Source organism: Triticum urartu, chromosome 6A, assembly GCF_056163025.1.
Source record: "Triticum urartu cultivar PI428250 chromosome 6A, HENAU_Tu73, whole genome shotgun sequence".
Classification (NCBI taxonomy): Eukaryota; Viridiplantae; Streptophyta; class Magnoliopsida; order Poales; family Poaceae; genus Triticum; species Triticum urartu.
The window spans coordinates 99,667,394-99,685,964 of NC_141878.1; the positions used below are offsets into that span (position 1 = coordinate 99,667,394).

At 43.0% G+C, this 18,571-nt stretch overlaps 1 pseudogene; it reads right to left on the minus strand.

Annotated features, from left to right (window-relative positions):
• Positions 1–585: 585 nt before the first annotated feature.
• LOC125515137 (disease resistance protein RGA5-like) lies at positions 586–7,713 on the minus strand (annotated as a pseudogene).
• Between the last annotated feature and the right edge of the window lie 10,858 nt (positions 7,714–18,571).

Sequence of the window (18,571 nt, forward strand, 5' to 3'; positions counted from 1 at the left end):
ATTTCACATGTTATCTTGAATATTCTGTAACTTGATGGTTACATATAGCTTGTGAGCTACAGTGCTTCACATAGATATAGTGCACAGGATTAACCAAATCAAGGAGGATGCAGATGATTCATCAATTTTCTCTACCAGACGCATTAATCAGATTTGTTTAGTTGCAAATATAAACACAACTCTTTGTTTAGTTGCAGACATTAATAACTCTATCAATATCCAGCGCTTGCATATACTCTAGTTTTATTTTTCAAAGGAACAGTTAAAGTGGACAACCAAGTGGCCATCTGCATGGTTCTGATGCAGAGGCCGGGGAGTCCCCCCTTTTTGAAAAAAAAGAAAAAAAAAAGTGGCCATCTGCATATACAGCAAGCTGTAGAGATTACATGTCTATTCAGATCATGCAGGAACAATATTTAGGCCATCAAGATCTGCATATACGACCAAATATCTCAAAACTCTGCGTGGTAAGTACAATGTATGCTGCGTAACTAACTGACAAACAAAATCCCTGCACAGTAAATAGATAGAATAATATTGAATAAAAGAGTAAAAAAACAAGGGATTATTTATAGAGAAGGCCGATCAAGTGAACATAGTAATGGAAGGGCGTTTCGGGAACACATCCGCAGCAGTTCGGAAGGCAGTCTCGACATCACGTCGCTTGTGGATGGAGGATCTCACACCTATATGGATGTGCTCGAGTGCCAACAAGTGTTCCATGCCTAGTGGCATAGCACCACCCCACTTGTCACATATTTCTAGGCCGAGCAGTCGTAGGTTGGGCATCACCCCTGCCTCGAACTCCATGCATATTGTAGCATCATCACCATCTTCAGAGAAGAGTCTAAGGTCCACCAGGATTGGGAATAATCCTGTGCAGGCTATGGCAGCACCACTATCTTCAGGGATATGTGTCACCCAGAGACATAGTTCGACGAGGGAGGGCAGCTTTCCAACAACATTAACTTCTTCAGTCAACAAACGCTCAACCGACAAGGACAGGCTACCAAGGTAATGGAGGTTGCCAATCCAGTTGGGAATTCTCTTCAACAACCACCCTCGTAGATAAATTTTCTTGATAAGGAGAGGAGGGTTGGAGAATGAGTATATCAGGTCACAGTAATGTTTAGAAGGCTCCCCATGGACAATAAGTAATCTGAATTCATAGAGCTTTCCAATTGAGCATAACAAAGCATCCCTCCACTGTCACTTTGCCGAGAAACACCAAGATCCTCAGATTGGTTAGCTTGCCAAGGCCATCAATATCCTCTAGCGAGCTCTTACCAATATCAAAGCAGTTTAGAGCACGCAATGATTTCATGCTTTTGATCCCTTGAGGCAACCCTATACCCTTTGGAAGGGTTAGTTGAGACAATCGTGGCAAGAAAACTATATCTGACGGGAAGTTTTGCACTGATCGGCTAGCTATCTGTAGTGTCTCCAAATGAACAAGCTCTCGAATTTCGGTAGGGAGATGTACGATGCATTGGAATGCAACAACTTTCAAATACCTTAGTTGAAACAATTGACCAATATGAGTGAGGTCAAGTGTCGTACCCTTTTTGTATGAGAACTCATACACCAGAACCCGAAGGTGCTTAAATAGCGAGAGTGGAGGTGTGTACTTGGACTCCCCAAACTGTGAAAATGAGCGAACTTGTGACATGCTAGCATGAGTGACCCTTGGTGCTACATCATTACAGCTTGGATTCAAGGACAATCTACGGACCTTGTGCTCGAAGGCATGCATTCTTGCAAAATCTTCCCAATTACATGCCACGCTGATAAAATTTTCTTCTTCACACTTGCTGACGATCAAATCAAGCATCATATCATGCACTTTGCAAGACACCACTGCCTCATCGCCTATGCTCTTTTCAGGTTGAATCATGCTTCTATTGATAAGCTCATTAAAATAACTCTTCACAACATCCTCCATATCTGATCCATGAGTATTACTTACAAAGCCTTCAGCTACCCATTGTAGAACCAGATCACGCATCAGAATCTCGTGGTCTTCTGGATACATGCCAAGGTATAGCAGACATGGACGGAGATGTAAAGGAAGATGCATGTAGCTAAGGTTTAATATACTCCTCATCTCTTTCAATGTCGGAGTTGCGGCAAACTTGGCACCGAGAGAAATTCTTATGCTCTCCCACTCGTCCTTTGATCTTGCTTGACGACTAGCTAATAGGCTGGCTATAGTGATGATTGCAAGTGGCAATCCTCCACACTTCTTTAAAATTTCAGATGAAACCACTTTAAACTGGGTGGGCAGTCATATTCGGACCCGAATACTCTCTTAAAGAACAACTTTCTTGAGTCTTGTTCTTTGAGGGGTCTCATTCTGTAAACACATTCAGGATCACTATGGCATGCCCAAATAGCCACACCATCGACTCGTGTAGTTACTATTACTCTGCTTGCATTATCAACTTCTGGAAAAATACAACTCATAATATTCCATGTTGATTGATCCCACAAGTCATCAATGACAACTAGGTACCTGTTAATTATTTGTTCATATTAGATATGTCAAGTTTTGATATGATTACGTGATTGCAGATGGAAGCACACAAACCTGATAAAGCATAAATAGTAATAATAATAATATAGTAAAAAAGGATGCAAGAAAAAAGATGTCATTCCTTACATTAATTAGCATGTCCACATAACATTCAACCCTAAACCAAATTAATTCATGTACAATGTGTTATAACTTATCTTGCAATGCTCAAACAAAAAGACCACAACCTTCTATTATGTAATATAAACGATAGTGACATGAGCCCGTACATTTACGTACCCATGTAAGTAATACACTTTTTTTATCCAAGTAATCTTTGACATCCATCTATCTCTAACCTGATGGTAATCAATTTAAGTTTGTGCTTGTGCTAATTCAGCTTTAGTTACATAATAAATGGAGAATTGAGATAATTAATCTTCCAAAATTTATCCCTTTCATACCCCCATCTAGAATTTGCCTATCTGTTCATCTTGGTCATTTTTACTAGGCTCGTTCGACAAACACACAATTCTATGTTATATTGGCATTTATTTTATTTGATAACTTTGCTATTTCTCTCTTTACTTATTTCAAATTCCATAAGAATATAACTTTCTTGCAAAAAAAGTCCCATCTTCGATGTTGCGAAACTCGAGCCGGAACCATGGCAACACGAAGGGTGCCGTTTGGAGGCGACACGGGATTTGAGACGTTTGAAGTGTCGGCATACGCGCACACGTATGTGTGGCTCTAACGACTATCTATTACAATGTTTAGTTAATAGTCATCAGTGGACTAATAATTAATAGTTAATTCACGCATCTTAAAAAACATGCTAGATTAGTTACTAAGCATATGTTAGGTGATTGTTTGACTTCAAGACTAGAATCACCCTAAACATGTGAAAGATCGTGGATGTCGCCTAGAGGGGGGGGGGGGGGTAAATAGGCGTTTTAAAATAATTACGATTTAGGCTTGAACAAATGCGGAATAAACCTAGCGGTTAATTTGTCAAGCACAAAACATAAAACAATTAGGCTCACCTAGTGCATCAACAACTTATGCTAAGCAAGATAAGCAACTATGTGATAGCAAGATATATGACAAGAAACAATATGGCTATCACAAAGTAAAGTGCATAAGTAAAGAGCTCGGGTAAGAGATAACCGAGGCACGCGGAGACGACGATGTATCCTGAAGTTCACACCCTTGCGGATGCTAATCTCCGTTTGGAGCAGTGTGGAGGCACAATGCTCCCCAAAAAGCCACTGGGGCCACCGTAATCTCCTCACACCCTCGCACAATGCAAGATGCCGTGATTCCACTAAGGGACCCTTGAGGGCGGTCACCGAACCCGTACAAATGGCAACCCTTGGGGGCGGTCACCGAACCCATACACTTTGGCAACCCTTGGGGGCGGTCACCGGTACCTGTCAAATTGCTCGGGGCGATCTCTACAACCTAATTGGAGACCCCGACGCTTGCTCAAAGCTTTACACCACAATGATTGAGCTCCGAACAACACCAACCGTCTAGGGTGCCAAGGCACCCAAGAGGAACAAGCTCTAGGGTGCCCAAACACCCAAGAGTAATAAGCTTCTCAAACTTCACTTCCACGTATCACCGTGGAGAACTCAAACCAATGCACCAAATGCAATGGCAAGGGCACACGGAGTGTCCAAGTCCTTCTCTCTCAAATCCCACCGGAGCAACTAATGCTAGGGAGGAAAATGAGAGGAAGAACAAGAAGGAGAACACCAAGAACTCCAAGATCTAGATCCAAGGGGTTCCCCTCACATAGAGGAGAAAGTGATTGGTGGAAATATGGATCTAGATCTCCTCTCTCTTTTCCCTCAAAAACTAGTAAGAATCCATGGAGGGATTGAGAGTTAGCAAGCTCAAAGAAGGTCAACAATGAGGGCAAAAACGAGCTCAAGAGATGGGGGACCATTGGGGAAGAAGACCCCCTTAAATAGGTCCCCACGAATCTGCCCGTTATGTACAGAACAACATAGGAGTGGTACAACCTCTATGAGCACCGGTACAACCGGTAACAAGCAATAAGCGATACAACCGGCCCACAACCGCCCAACAACCGCACCACAACAGAGACCAGTCCGGTGGTAGAGAGGTACATGACCGGTACAACCTCCGGACCAATTCTGGAGCGGTACAACCGCTCCAAACACCGGTTGTACCGGTCAAGCGGTACAACCTCTCCATGGGGCGGTACAACCTCTCTGTGTAAAACAGGCAATATCAAAACAGCCACAACTTTCGCATACGAGCTCCGAATTCAACGAAACCAAGTTTGTTGGAAAGCTAACGACAAGGGCTAACACAAACTTGAGAGAAATAACAATAAGAAGCAAATGAGAAAAGGACCATAATAAAATGGTGAGAACCCTTCCTTGGAAAAGACCGGTAAAACCTCCAACACTAAAAACATCATAGAAGATGCATGCGAACTCCGTTTTCGATGAACTCAAGCTTGTCATCAAGATGACCATAAGCTCTAAGGCTCATAAGTGGAACCAAACAAGAACTAAGAAAGATGATGCAAGGATGCAATGATTTGAGCTCTCGACGAATGATACGATCAAGCTACTCCCTAGAGAGCCCCCCTTGATAGTATGCCAATCGATCCTACAACCCGGCCTCCCAACTACCACTATGAGACCGGTAAAATAGAAAACCTGTCAAGGCAAACCTTTGCCTTGCACATAGTCCATTTGAGCTAGATGATGACGATCTTGACTTCCTCAAGTTGGACCACCTTTCTTGATTGTGTTGGCTCGATGAAGACTAGTTGATTGCTCCCCCATACTCCATTATGGGTGAGCCACTCTTTGGCACACCTTCACAATTCCATTGACACCACAATGGACGGCAAGCTTCAAGCTTGATTGCTCCCCCATACTCCATTATGGGTGAGCCACTCTTCGAGTTGCTCCACTTGAACTTGCACACTGCAAACTTGATGACGATCACCACTTGATGTCATCCTCCATGGGTTGTATGAGATCTTCCTCTTGACGCAAGACCATGGAAACATACCTAACCCCACAAAGAACTCTCACGTAGACCATGGGTTAGTACACAAAGCGTAATGGACAATGCTTACCATACCATGGGATCACTTGATCCCTCTCGGTACTTCTTCTACACTTTGTGAGTTGATCAACTTGATTCACTCTTGACTTAGTCTTGATCAACATTGAATATTTCCAACTCTCTTCATTTGGATGATGTCTTGAAGGTAAACATGAATGATCACACAATCTTCTTCAAGACATGCTTGCAATAAGCTCAACTCACACATGACCAATCTTTGGATAATTCCTTGAAAAGCACTTTGGCCATCTCAACTCACACATGACCAATCTTTGGATAATTCCTTGAAAAGCACTTTGGCCATCTCATAAACTCCTTGAAACCAACACATGGACTTCAAGACAATCCTATGGACAAATCCTTCAAATATAACTCAAGGCAACCGTTAGTCCATAGAGATTGTCATCAATTACCAAAACCACACATGGGGGCACCGCATGTACTTTCAACATGCAATTGTCCAGTGTTTTGTTACCTAATTGATGGTCGATCTGATAATAACACTAACATCTAGTCAATGAGCGAGAGCATATTGTAGGACTGTGAAGACACGAACACACTGATCATGTACATATTGTAATATATAACAAAAGGTTGAGTTATTGAAAGATATGTAATAAGTGGTTTATGGTTAAGCTACAATTTGTGTTGCATTGTGAATTAAGCCTTTGTTCCGAAACAAATGATGCTTGTTACTCCGACCTAAGCAATAGCTTATAAGAAGTTATAGTTTGAAAATACTATTTTATAACGGATGCTATCATTTGCAACTCATCAACCATGACCATTTCTTACGAACTAGATATAAATATATGGCTTTGCAATTTTTGATGTGGTTGATCGATATATAACTATTTCAGCTATGCACCATTTAATCTAAGAACAAAATTTGTGCAAGTATAGATGGGATGTGAAGATCTTAATCATAACTAGCAATATCAATTAAGAAAGTCGACTGAGCTATAGATAAAGCATCATGCATTTTGGAAAGAAGGTTACTTCATCCTTTCAATGGCCACAAAATACCAACAAGGTCTGGCGTCAGGCTAAATCATATCTCTCACATTAGTAAAGATACTTAAAAGTTGCTAATCCTTGCCAAAATGTTGAATTTGTATAATACCACAATTATCACAAGTAATTAACTACCCAAGTGCACAAGTGACAATTAGATCAAAAGAAGTACCTCTTATGTGTGAGATGTTCTCTAAGACAGCCAACAATATCTTGCACCTCACGAGCATGAGATGACTCTTCCTTCATCCCAAGCTTCAATTGTAGACCACTAAGGAGGCTTGCCATATCAGGTCTTTGGGAAATGGATATGAATGCCTTGCAACTGAATTGTCCTCCGATCTCATCGTATACTTTTTTGGCAAGTGTAGTTTTACCAAGACCCCCAAATCCAACAATCGCCACCACCTTGAGGTTTTCCTGGGTATCTGCCAAGCAACTTACAAGCTCTTTCTTTGGGCCATCAATACCGACAAGGCCTGCTGCCTCCTTGTAGATTGCTGACATCCGAGGATCGACAAGAACGATGCGAGAAGTAGAATTGATGCAATCGTCAATCTTGTACCTTTGTATCAAAACAACAAAAATATGTATGTATTGATTTCATATGAATAATATTGAGGGCTAGGAGCTCCTATATTGAAAGTAAAATACTTTTGTACCGCATGCGACGTTCATTTGCCTCAAGAGCAAGGACCTTGAGCTCCTCCATCCGATGAGCAATGTGATGACGCTTCCGCAACGTCTTGAGACGTTTAGCGGTCTTCCTGATAAATCCCTTTTTGGCATCAGCACCTCCAAGGTCACGCATGAAGTCATCTATGCAATTCTCCATGTTATAGGACATCTCCCTGACATGATCTCTCCAATTTTTGGCCAAGGGGTCGAGCTCGTCCATGAGCTCAAGCTTCTCAAGCAGGGCTTTTATGGTGCTTAGCTCATCCTTGAGGAACGAGGCTTGTCTCCTCACCCCTGTGAGCTTAGTGTACTCGTCGCCCATCAGTGTCGCGAGCTTGCTGATGAGGGGGGTTCATCACCCCTATAGTGGCGCTAACAATTGGTGGAGGCATCTCGATCCGAGTTCACGCAATTGAGCGTACGTGACGGAGATCCGAAGCGAGGCGGTGCCTCTTATCGATGAAGCAGGCGACAACTTTGTCCATTTCCTCTTGTTAGAGAAGACAGTGGCACGGCGGCAAAGTCCAATAGGCGAGGCGGAACTCGAGAGGGAGACGGCGGCTGCACGTAGTTGTATAACATATTATGGGCATGAATCAAAAGCTCATCCTGGAGATTCTTCTCCCACTAAAGTACACAATGCGTGTGTGATATCATCGTTCGCTTCAGCTAGTTGACGGACGATCACTGTCATTGTGTTTTGAACAGTTAGTTTTAAGTAATGTGGCTGGACTTGCACTTCTATATTTGCTTAATAATTTGGCTAGACTTGTACTCGGCTATGTGTTGTATTAGCTGGGCGGCAAGCCACTGTATATAGGAGGCAGCCTTTTCTGCCACTTGCTTGTCTTTGATATTTCTGTTTTGAAACTTTTTTTCTTTGAAAAGGGGAACTCCTCGGCCTCTGCATCAGAACGATGCATACGGCGAACTTTATAAATAAGCAAATAGGTTCAACAAGGTCTTAAAATCTGAAGCAAAAGTAGAGGCAAGCTTACAAAGAGCCAAAGGGCCAAAAACAGAAAAGCCAAAAGGCCACAACCGGCTGGCATAAGAAAGATAGGAAAACTAATTGCCTATCTTATTACATGACCGCCATCCAAACCGGTTGAAAATATTCCATGATGGTACCACCGGACAGACCCAGTAACCAAACGCTCCCTGGCCTCCGTCGGACTGAGTAGTGACCACATACGGATCATCGCAGTGGCGTGGAAGATAACCTGCAAAAAATGAATATTTGTTGTTCTGTTAAAAATTAAATCATTTCCGCAGTTCCAAATTGCCCATAATAAAGCACATACTCCTACGCGAATGTGTCTAGTTGTTTCGGACTCTATCCCATTAAGCCACGTTCCAAATAACGTGCTGACAGAATTCAGAGGAGTAATGTTAAAGGCTATGTGCACTGTCCGCCACAAAACCTTGGCCAGCGGGCACTCAAGAAAAAGGTGTTTGATAGTTTCATCCCGATCACAAAAACTAAACCTATTAGATCATGTCCAGTTGCGCTTTGCCAAGTTATCCTTAGTTTTTTTTTTGAAAACCCCTCCCATATATTAATTAATTAAAAATGTTCATACAATCGTCTATTACAACTTCAGCCACGCAGGGCGGAACACTATTAAGACTCACACCATCAGACTTATTAACAAAACTGAATTTAGCAATTTCATGCGCCACCCTATTGGCCCTTCTGTTAATCTTGGAAATCTTGAAACTTGTCATCAACCTGGAAATGTTCAATGCTTCCATCTTTAGATTAACTAGGGAAGACTTGTCCAAATAATTGTTTCCTAGAAAGGAAGCCACAAAAGAACAATCAGTTTCTAAGATGATGGGCTTGTGTAGAGTAATACCGATGTAAAGCCCTGCGAGGGTCGCTCTAAGTTCCGCTTCATCCACGCTATTGCAAACCCAAATATAATCCCATGAAGAAATGATCACTTCTCCCAATTGATTCCTGGAAACCACACCCACACTCGCAGAGCTAATGGCCTCCACAAAGCTTGCATCAACATTAATCTTAATGGACTCCGGGTCGGGTGGCTGCCAATTCACAACTTTTTCTTTCACTTCAAAGGTATCATAAAACCCAACGACCCTTTCCTTACCTTTGTTGGTAATCTCCATCTTCCTATTGGTATGACAGGACGAGAAGGATCCCCAGTAGTTTTGAATAAAGCTCACAGAGGTAGAGATAGTTTCCTTTCCCTTACCAAAGGTCAAGTCATTCCTCAGGTGCCATGCCCTCCAAAACATGAATATAACTTGCTCACGCACCGGCGGCGTTAACTGCTCCAATAAAATAAGTAGCCAATCCGGCCCCGAAAAATTGAATATCTCATCATCTGGTAAGTTCCATACCTCCCTTACCGCCATACGGAGCGCCCGTGCCTTGGGACATCTCACCAGAGCATGAAACACACATTCATCTTCGACGCCACAAATCGAACATAAGCCAATGGTAGTTTGATGGTGTTTAACCCTGTTAACTTGAACCGCCAAACTATTAGTAGCAGCATGCCAAGCAAAAATTCTAATTTTCTGAGGGACCTAAGCCTTCCAAATAATGTTCCAAAGCCTCCTTTCTCCATTCACAGCATCACTAGAGCTCCCCGTCTCGCTTTTATTGTTCTTCAAATTCAGCGCCAGCCTGTACGCACTTTTAACCGAGAACATTCCATTTTTCTCATAGTGCCAAGCAATAAAATCTTCCTCGCCTACAGTCGGAATACGTAACTTTAAAATTTCCTCCGCATCATAAGAATAAAACAAATGCCTGATTAGATTCTCGTCCCATCTTTTAGAGCCCCTCATGAATAGCTCAGACACACATCTAAGTCTGGTTCTATTCTTTTTTGCAGAAATTTGAAGACCCGAATCTCTAGGCAGGCAATTATCCCTCCAGATATTTATACTCGTGCCATCGACAACTCTCCAAATGATACCTTTTTCAGTAGTTCAAGACCATGCATAATACCTTGCCAAGTAGTCGATGTCACCTGAGGGAATACAGTGTCCAGCAGGTGCCCATGAGGATAGTACTTTGCTTTCATCACCTTTGCACATAATGAGTCCGGAAAAACCAACAATAGCCAGGCTTGTTTTGCGAGAAGTGCTTGATTAAATAATCTTAGATCTCAAAAGCCCATACCTCCTTCACCTTTGGGTCTCGTCATCTTATCCCACGCTAGCCAATGAGTTTTCTTTCTGTTCTCCTCATCACCCCACCAAAAATTCCTAATGATCTGGGATAACTCTTCACAAAGAGATGCAGGAAATTTAAAAATGCCCATTGCATAGACCGGGAGAGCCTGTATGACTGATTTAATCTGGATTTCCTTCACCCCACTAGAGGCGTATTTTTCTATCCAGTCAGAACCCCGCTTTAGCGCTTTATCTTTTGTAGACTGAAATTTTCCCGCCTTCATACGTCCTTCTGGCACAGGTAAACCAAGATATTTGTCCTCAAAGCCATCAGAGGTGATTTTGAGAACCACCAAAATAGCCACCTGGTCTTCCATACTACACCTTTTACCAAATAAAATGGAACATTTATCTGGGCTTAATAATTGCCCCATTCCCTCTTCATAAGTCGTCAAGATATGTTTAATGGCCAAAGCTTGCTCAAGAGAACCTTTAAGAAATAGGAGGCTATCATCAGCAAATAATAAATGCGATATACCTGGAGCATGTCTGTTCAACTGGAAATGCTGGATTGCCCCACTCGCGGAAGCATCATTGAGTAACAGCGAAAGGGCCTCGACCACAAGCAGAAACAGGTACAGAGATAAAGGATCCCCCTGCCTGAGACCCCACGAAGGTTGAAAAGAGTCCAACAATTGGCCATTAAAATGCACTGAGTAATTCACTGACGTAACGCAGGTCATAATCCACTTAACCCAAGTTGGAGCAAAACCATATGCACGAAGCATACTTTCCAAAAATTTCCAGTCCACACGATCATAAGCCTTAGCTAAATCCAATTTGTACGCACAAAATTCACCCCTGCCATCTTTTTGCGTATTCAGCGAATGCATACACTCAAAAGCTACAAGAGCATTATCAGAAATTAATCTTCCAGGAATGAAGGCACTTTGGGTAGGAGAGATCATACCATCCAACAACGGCCTTAGTCTGTTAACAAGACACTTGGATATAATTTTATATATGACATTGCATAGATTAATTGGCCAAAAATCTATAATTGACTGAGGATTTTTCACTTTTGGAATGAGCACAATAGTTGTATTATTAACCCCCTCCGGCATGCTGCTACCTCTTGAGCTTGCGTTGGATTTCCCCGAAGAGGAAAGGATGATGCAGCAGAGTAGCGTAAGTATTTCCCTTAGTTTTTGAGAACCAAGGTATCAATCCAGTAGGAGGCCATGCTCAAGTCCCTCGTACCTGCACAAAACGATAGCTACTCGCAACCAACGCGATTAGGGGTTGTCAATCCCTTCACGGTCACTTACGAGAGTGAGATCTGATAGATATAATATTTTTGGTATTTTTGGTATAGAGATGCAAAGTGGAAAGTAAAAGGCAAAGTAAAAAAGCAAAGCAAGATTAAATTGATGCAGATTGATATGATGAGAATAGACCCGGGGGCCATAGGTTTCACTAGTGGCTTCTCTAAAGAGCATAAGTATTCTACGGTGGGTGAACAAATTACCGTTGAGCAATTGACAGAATTGAGCATAGTTATGAGAATATCTAGGCATGATCATGTATATAGGCATCACGTCCGTGACAAATAGACCGAAACGATTCTGCATCTACTACTATTACTCCACTCATCGACCGCTATCCAGCATGCATCTAGAGTATTAAGTTAAAAACAGAGTAACGCTTTAAGCAAGATGACATGATGTAGAGAGATAAATTCATGCAATATGAAATAAAACCCATATAGTTATCCTCGATGGCAACAATGCAATACATGCCTTGTTGCCCCTTCTGTCACTGGGAAAGGACACCGCAAGATCGAACCCAAAGCTAAGCACCTCTCCCATGGCAAGAAAAACCAATCTAGTAGGCCAAACCAAACTGATAATTCGAAGAGACTTGCAAAGATAACCAATCATACATAAAAGAATTCAGAGAAGATTCAAATATTATTCATAGATAGACTTGATCAAAAACCCACAATTCATCGGTCTCAACAAACACACCGCAAAAAAGAAGAAGATTACATCGAATAGATCTCCACAAGAGAGGGGGAGAACTTTGTATTGAGATCCAAAAAGAGAGAAGAAGCCATCTAGCTAATAACTATGGACCCGAAGGTCTGAGGTAAAATACTCACACTTCATCGGAGAGGCTATGATGATGTAGAAGCCCTCCGTGATGACTGTTGGAAATATGCCCTAGAGGCAATAATAAATTGGTTATTATTATATTTCCTTGTTCATGATAATCGTTTATTATCCATGCTAGAATTGTATTGATAGGAAACTTAGATACATGTGTGGATACATAGACAACACCATGTCCCTAGTAAGCCTCTAGTTGACTAGCTCGTTGATCAATAGATGGTTACGGTTTCCTGACCATGGACATTGGATGTCGTTGATAACGGGATCACATCATTAGGAGAATGATGTGATGGACAAGACCCAATCCTAAGCCTAGCACAAGATCGTGTAGTTCGTTTGCTAAAGCTTTTCTAATGTCAAGTATCATTTCCTTAGACCATGAGATTGTGCAACTCCCGGATACTGTAGGAGTGCTTTGGGTGTGCCAAACGTCACAACGTAACTGGGTGGCTATAAAGGTACACTACAGGTATCTCCGAAAGTGTCTGTTGGGTTGGCATGAATCGAGACTGGGATTTGTCACTCCGTGTAAACGGAGAGGTATCTCAGGGCCCACTCGGTAGGACATCATCATAATGTGCACAATGTGACCAAGGAGTTGATCACGGGATGATGTGTTATGGAACGAGTAAAGAGACTTGCCGGTAACGAGATTGAACAGGGTATCGGGATACCGACGATCGAATCTTGGGCAAGTACAATACCGTTGGACAAAGGGAATTGAATACGGGATTGATTGAATCCTCGACATCGTGGTTCATCCGATGAGATCATCGTGGAACATGTGGGAGCCAACATGGGTATCCAGATCCCGCTGTTGGTTATTAGCCGGAGAGTTGTCTCGGTCATGTCTGCATGGTTCCCGAACCCGTAGGGTCTACACACTTAAGGTTCGATGACGCTAGGGTTATTAGGAAGACTTGTATGTGATTACGGAATGTTGTTCGGAGTCCCGGATGAGATCCCGGACGTCACGAGGAGTTTCGGAATGGTCCGGAGGTAAAGATTTATATATGGAAAGTTGTTGTTCGGGTTCCGGGAAAAGTTCGGTTTTTTCCGGTATTGTACCGGGAAGCTTCCGGAAGGTTCCGGAGGATTCCAGAGGGGTCCAGAGGTCCGGAAAATGTTCCACCACGTCCAATACAGCAGCATGGCTGTAGGGGGCGCCCTAACCTTAATGGGCCAAGGGCACCAGCCCCCTCAAGGCCCATGCGCATGGGAGAGGGGAAACCCTAAAGGGGAGGGCCTCCACTTGACTTGGGAAGCACTCCTTCCCCCCTTGGCCGCCGCCCCAACCCTAGATGGGATCTAGGGGGGCGGCCCCCCTCTCTCCCCACCTATAAATAGTGGAGGGGTGGGAGGGCGGCCACACGCTTGAACCTGGCGCAGCCCTCCCTCCTCCTACACCTCCTCCTCCTCCATAGTGCTTGGCGAAGCCCTGCTGGAGAATCACGAGCTCCATCACCACCACGCCGTCGTGCTGCTGTTGGACTCTCTTCCTCAACCTCTCCCTCCTCCTTGCTGGATCAAGGCGTGGGAGACGTCTCCGTTCCGTACGTGTGTTGAACGTGGAGGTGCCGTCCGTTCGGCGCTAGGATCATCGGTGATTTGGATCACGACGAGTACGACTCCATCAACCCCGTTCACTTGAACGCTTCCGCTAAGCGATCTACAAGGGTTTGTAGATGCACTCTCCTTCCCCTCGTTGCTAGATTACTCCATAGATTGATCTTGGTGATACGTAGAAAATTTTAAATTTCTGCTACGATCCCCAACAGTGGCATCATGAGCTAGGTCTATGCGTAGTTTCTATGCACGAGTAGAACACAAAGCAGTTGTGGGCGTCGATATTGTCAATTTACTTGCCGTTACTAGTCTTATCTTGATTCGGCGGCATCGTGGGATGAAGCGTCCCGGACCGACCTTACACGTACTCTTACATGAGACTGGTTCCACCGACTAACATGCACTAGTTGCATAAGGTGGCTAGCGGGTGTCTGTCTCTCCCACTTTAGTCGGATCGGATTCGATGAAAAGGGTCCTTATGAAGGGTAAATATAAATTGGCATATCACGTTGTGGTTTTCGCATAGGTAAGAAACGTTCTTGCTAGAAACCTATAGCAGCCACGTAAAAACTTGCAACAACAATTAGAGGACGTCTAACTTGTTTTTGCAGCATATGCCTTGTGATCTGATATGGCCAAAAGGATGTGATGAATGATATATGTGATGTATGAGATTGATCATGTTCTTGTAATAGGAATCACGACTTGCATGTCGATGAGTATGACAACCGGCAAGAGCCATAGGAGTTTTCTTAATTTATTCATGACCTGCGTGTCAACTTAGACGTCATGTAATTACTTTACTTTATTGCTAAACCGTCAGCCATAGTAGTAGAAGTAATAGTTGACGAGACGACTTCAAGAAGACACGATGATGGAGATCATGATGATGGAGATCATGGTGTCATGCCGGTGACAACGATGATCATGGAGCCCCGAAGATGGAGATCAAAAGGAGCAAAATGATATTGGCCATATCATGTCACTATTTGATTGCATGTGATGTTTATCATGTTTTACATCTTATTTGCTTAGAACGACGGTAGCTTAAATAAGATGATCCCTCACTAAAATTTCAAGAAAAGTGTTCCCCCTAACTATGCACCATTGAGAAGGTTCGTCGTTTCTAAGCACCACATGATGATCGGGTGTGATAGATTCTAACGTTCGAATACAACGGGTGTTGACGAGCCTAGCATGTACAGACATGGCCTCGGGACACATGCGAAACACTTAGGTTGACTTGACGAGCCTAGCATGTACAGACATGGCCTCGGAACACGGAAGACTGAAAGGTCGAACATGAGTCGTATAGAAGATACGATCAACATGAGATGTTCACCGTTGATGACTAGTCCGTCTCACGTGATGATCGGACACGGCCTAGTCGATTGGGATCATGTTTCACTTAGATGACTAGAGGGATGTCTATCTGAGTGGGAGTTCATTAAATAATTTGATTAGATGAACTCAATTATCATGAACATAGTCTAAATTGTCTTCGCAAATATGTTGTAGATAAATAGCTCACGTTGTAGCTCCCTGTTTCAATATGTTCCTAGAGAAAGATTAAGTTGAAAGATATTGTAAGCAATGATGCGGACTAGGTCCGTAGTCCGAGGAGTGTCCTCACTGCTATGTCTTTGATGCACCGGTCGATGTGCAAACCCCTACAACATCGTCTGTGGATGTTGTGAACACCTGACAGACACATCCTGATGACTACTTGATAGTTTAGTGCACCATACTTTACGGCTTAGAATCGGGATTCCAATGACGTTTTGAACGCCATAGAACATATGAGATGTTCCAAGAGCTGAAATTGGGATTTCAGGCTCATGCCCGTGTTGAGAGGTGTGAGACCTCTGACAAGTTCTTTTGCCAACAAGATGGAGGAAAATAGCTCAGCTAGTGAGCATGTGCTCAGAATGTCTGGGTGCTACAATCACTTAAATCAAGTGGGAGTTAAACTTCCAGATAAGATAGTGATTGATAGAGTTCTCTAGCCACTATCACTAAGCTACTAGATCTTCATGATGAACTATGACATGCAAGGGATGGAGTTGATCCCGGAGCTGTTCGCGGTGCTTAAGACCGCAAAAGGTAGAAATCAAGAAGGAGCATCAAGTGTTGACGGTTTAACAAGACCACTGGTTTCAAGAAGGGCAAGGGCTAGAAGGGAAACTTCATGGATGGCAAACCAGTTGCCGCTCCAGTGAAGGATCCCAAGGTTGAACCCAAACCCGAGACTAAGTGCTTCTATTGTAAGGGGAACGGTCACTGGTAGCGGAATTACCCCAAATGCATGGTAGATAAGAAGGCTGGCAACTTCAACAAAGTATATACGTGTTATTAATGTGTACCTCACTAGTACTCCTGGTAGCACCGGGGTATTGGATACCGGTTCAGTTGCTATTATTGGTGACTTGAAGCAAAAGCTACGGACTAAACGGAGACTGGCTAAGGGCGAGGTGACGATGTGTGTTGGAAGTGTTTCCAAAGTTGATGAGATCACCATCGCATGCTCCATCTGCCTTCGGGATTAGTATTGAACCTAGATAAATGTTATCAGGTGTCTACGTTGAGCCTGAATATGATTAGATCATGTTCATTGCAATACGGTTATTCATTTAAGTTAGAGAATAATGGTTATTCTGTTTACATGAATAATACCTTCCATGGTCATGCACCCTATGTGAATGGTTCAGTGAATCTCGATCGTAGTAATACACATGTTCACGCCAAAAGATGTAGATAGCACCACTTTCTTGTGGCACTGCCGCTTAGGTCATATTGGCCTAAGATGCATGAAGAAACTCCATGTCGATGGATGTTTGGAGTCACTTGATTTTGAATCGCTTGACACATGCGAGCCATGCCTCATGGGCAGGATGACTAAGACCCCGTTTTCAGGTACAATGAAACGGGCAAGTGACTTGTTGGAAATCATACATGCTGATGCGTGTGATCCAATGAGAATTGAAGCGTGCGGTGGATATCGCTATTTTCTCATCTTCACCGACGATTTTAGTAGATATAGGTATATTTACTTAATGAAGCACAAGTCTGAAACGTTTGAAAAGTTCAAGCGATTTCAGAGTGAAGTTAAGAATCATCATAACAAAAAGATCATGTTCCTACGATCTGATCAAAAGGGGATTTTCCGAGTTATGAGTTTGGCAATCACTTAAGACATTGTGGAATTTTTTCACAGTTGAAGCCACCTGGAACACCACAAGGTAATGGTGTGTCCGGACGTCGTAATCGAACCCTATGAGATATGGTGCGGTCTATGATGTCTCTTACCGATCTACCGTTTTCATTTTGAGGTTATGCGTTAGAGACAGCTGCATTCACTTTAGATAGGACACCATCTAAGTCCGTTGAGACGACGTCATAAGAACATTGGTTTGGCAAGAAACCAAAGTTGCCGTTTCTTAATGTTTGGGGATGCGATGCTTAGGGCTTCAACCGTAGAAGCTCGAACCCAAAGCGGACAAACACATCTTCATAGGATACCCAAGGGTGACAGTTGGGTATACCTTCTATCTCAGATCCGAGGGCAAATTGTTTGTCGCTAAGAACGGGTCCTTTCTCGAGAAGGAGTTTCTCTCGAAAGAATTGAGTGGGAGGAAGATAGAACTTGATGAGGTTGTCGAACCTTTATTTCAACCAGAGAGTGATGCAACACAGAAAGATGTTTTCTGTGGCGCCTACGTCTGTTGAAGAGGAAGTTAATGATAGTGATCATGAAGCTTCGGATCAAGTTGCTATCGAACCTCGTAGGTCGACAAGGATATGTACTACTCCTAAGTGGTACGGTAATCATGTCTTAGATATCATGTTGTTAGACAACAATGAACCTACGAGCTATGGAGAAGCGATGGTGGGCCCGTATTCCGACAAATGGTTAGAAGCCATGAAATCCGAGATAGGATCCATATATCAGAACAAAGTATGGACTTTGGTGGACTTGCCCGTTGATCAGCAAGCCATTAAGATAAATGGGTCTTTAAGAAGAAGACGGACGTGGGCGGTAATGTTACCGTCTATGAAGCTCGACTTGTGGGAAAGAGTCATTTCACAAGTTCAAGGAGTTGACTACGATGAGAATTTCTCACCCGTGGCGATGCTTAAGTCCGTCAGAATCATGTTAGCATTAGCTGTATTTTTCGATTATGAAATCTTACAAATGGATGTCAAAACAAGTTTTCTTACCAGTTTTCGTAAGAAAAGTTGTATGTGATACAATAAAAGGTTTTGTCTATCCTAAGGATGCTAAAAGGTATGCTGGCTCCAGCAATCCTTCTATGGACTAGAGCAAGCATCTCGGAATCAGAATATATGTTTTGATGGAGTGATC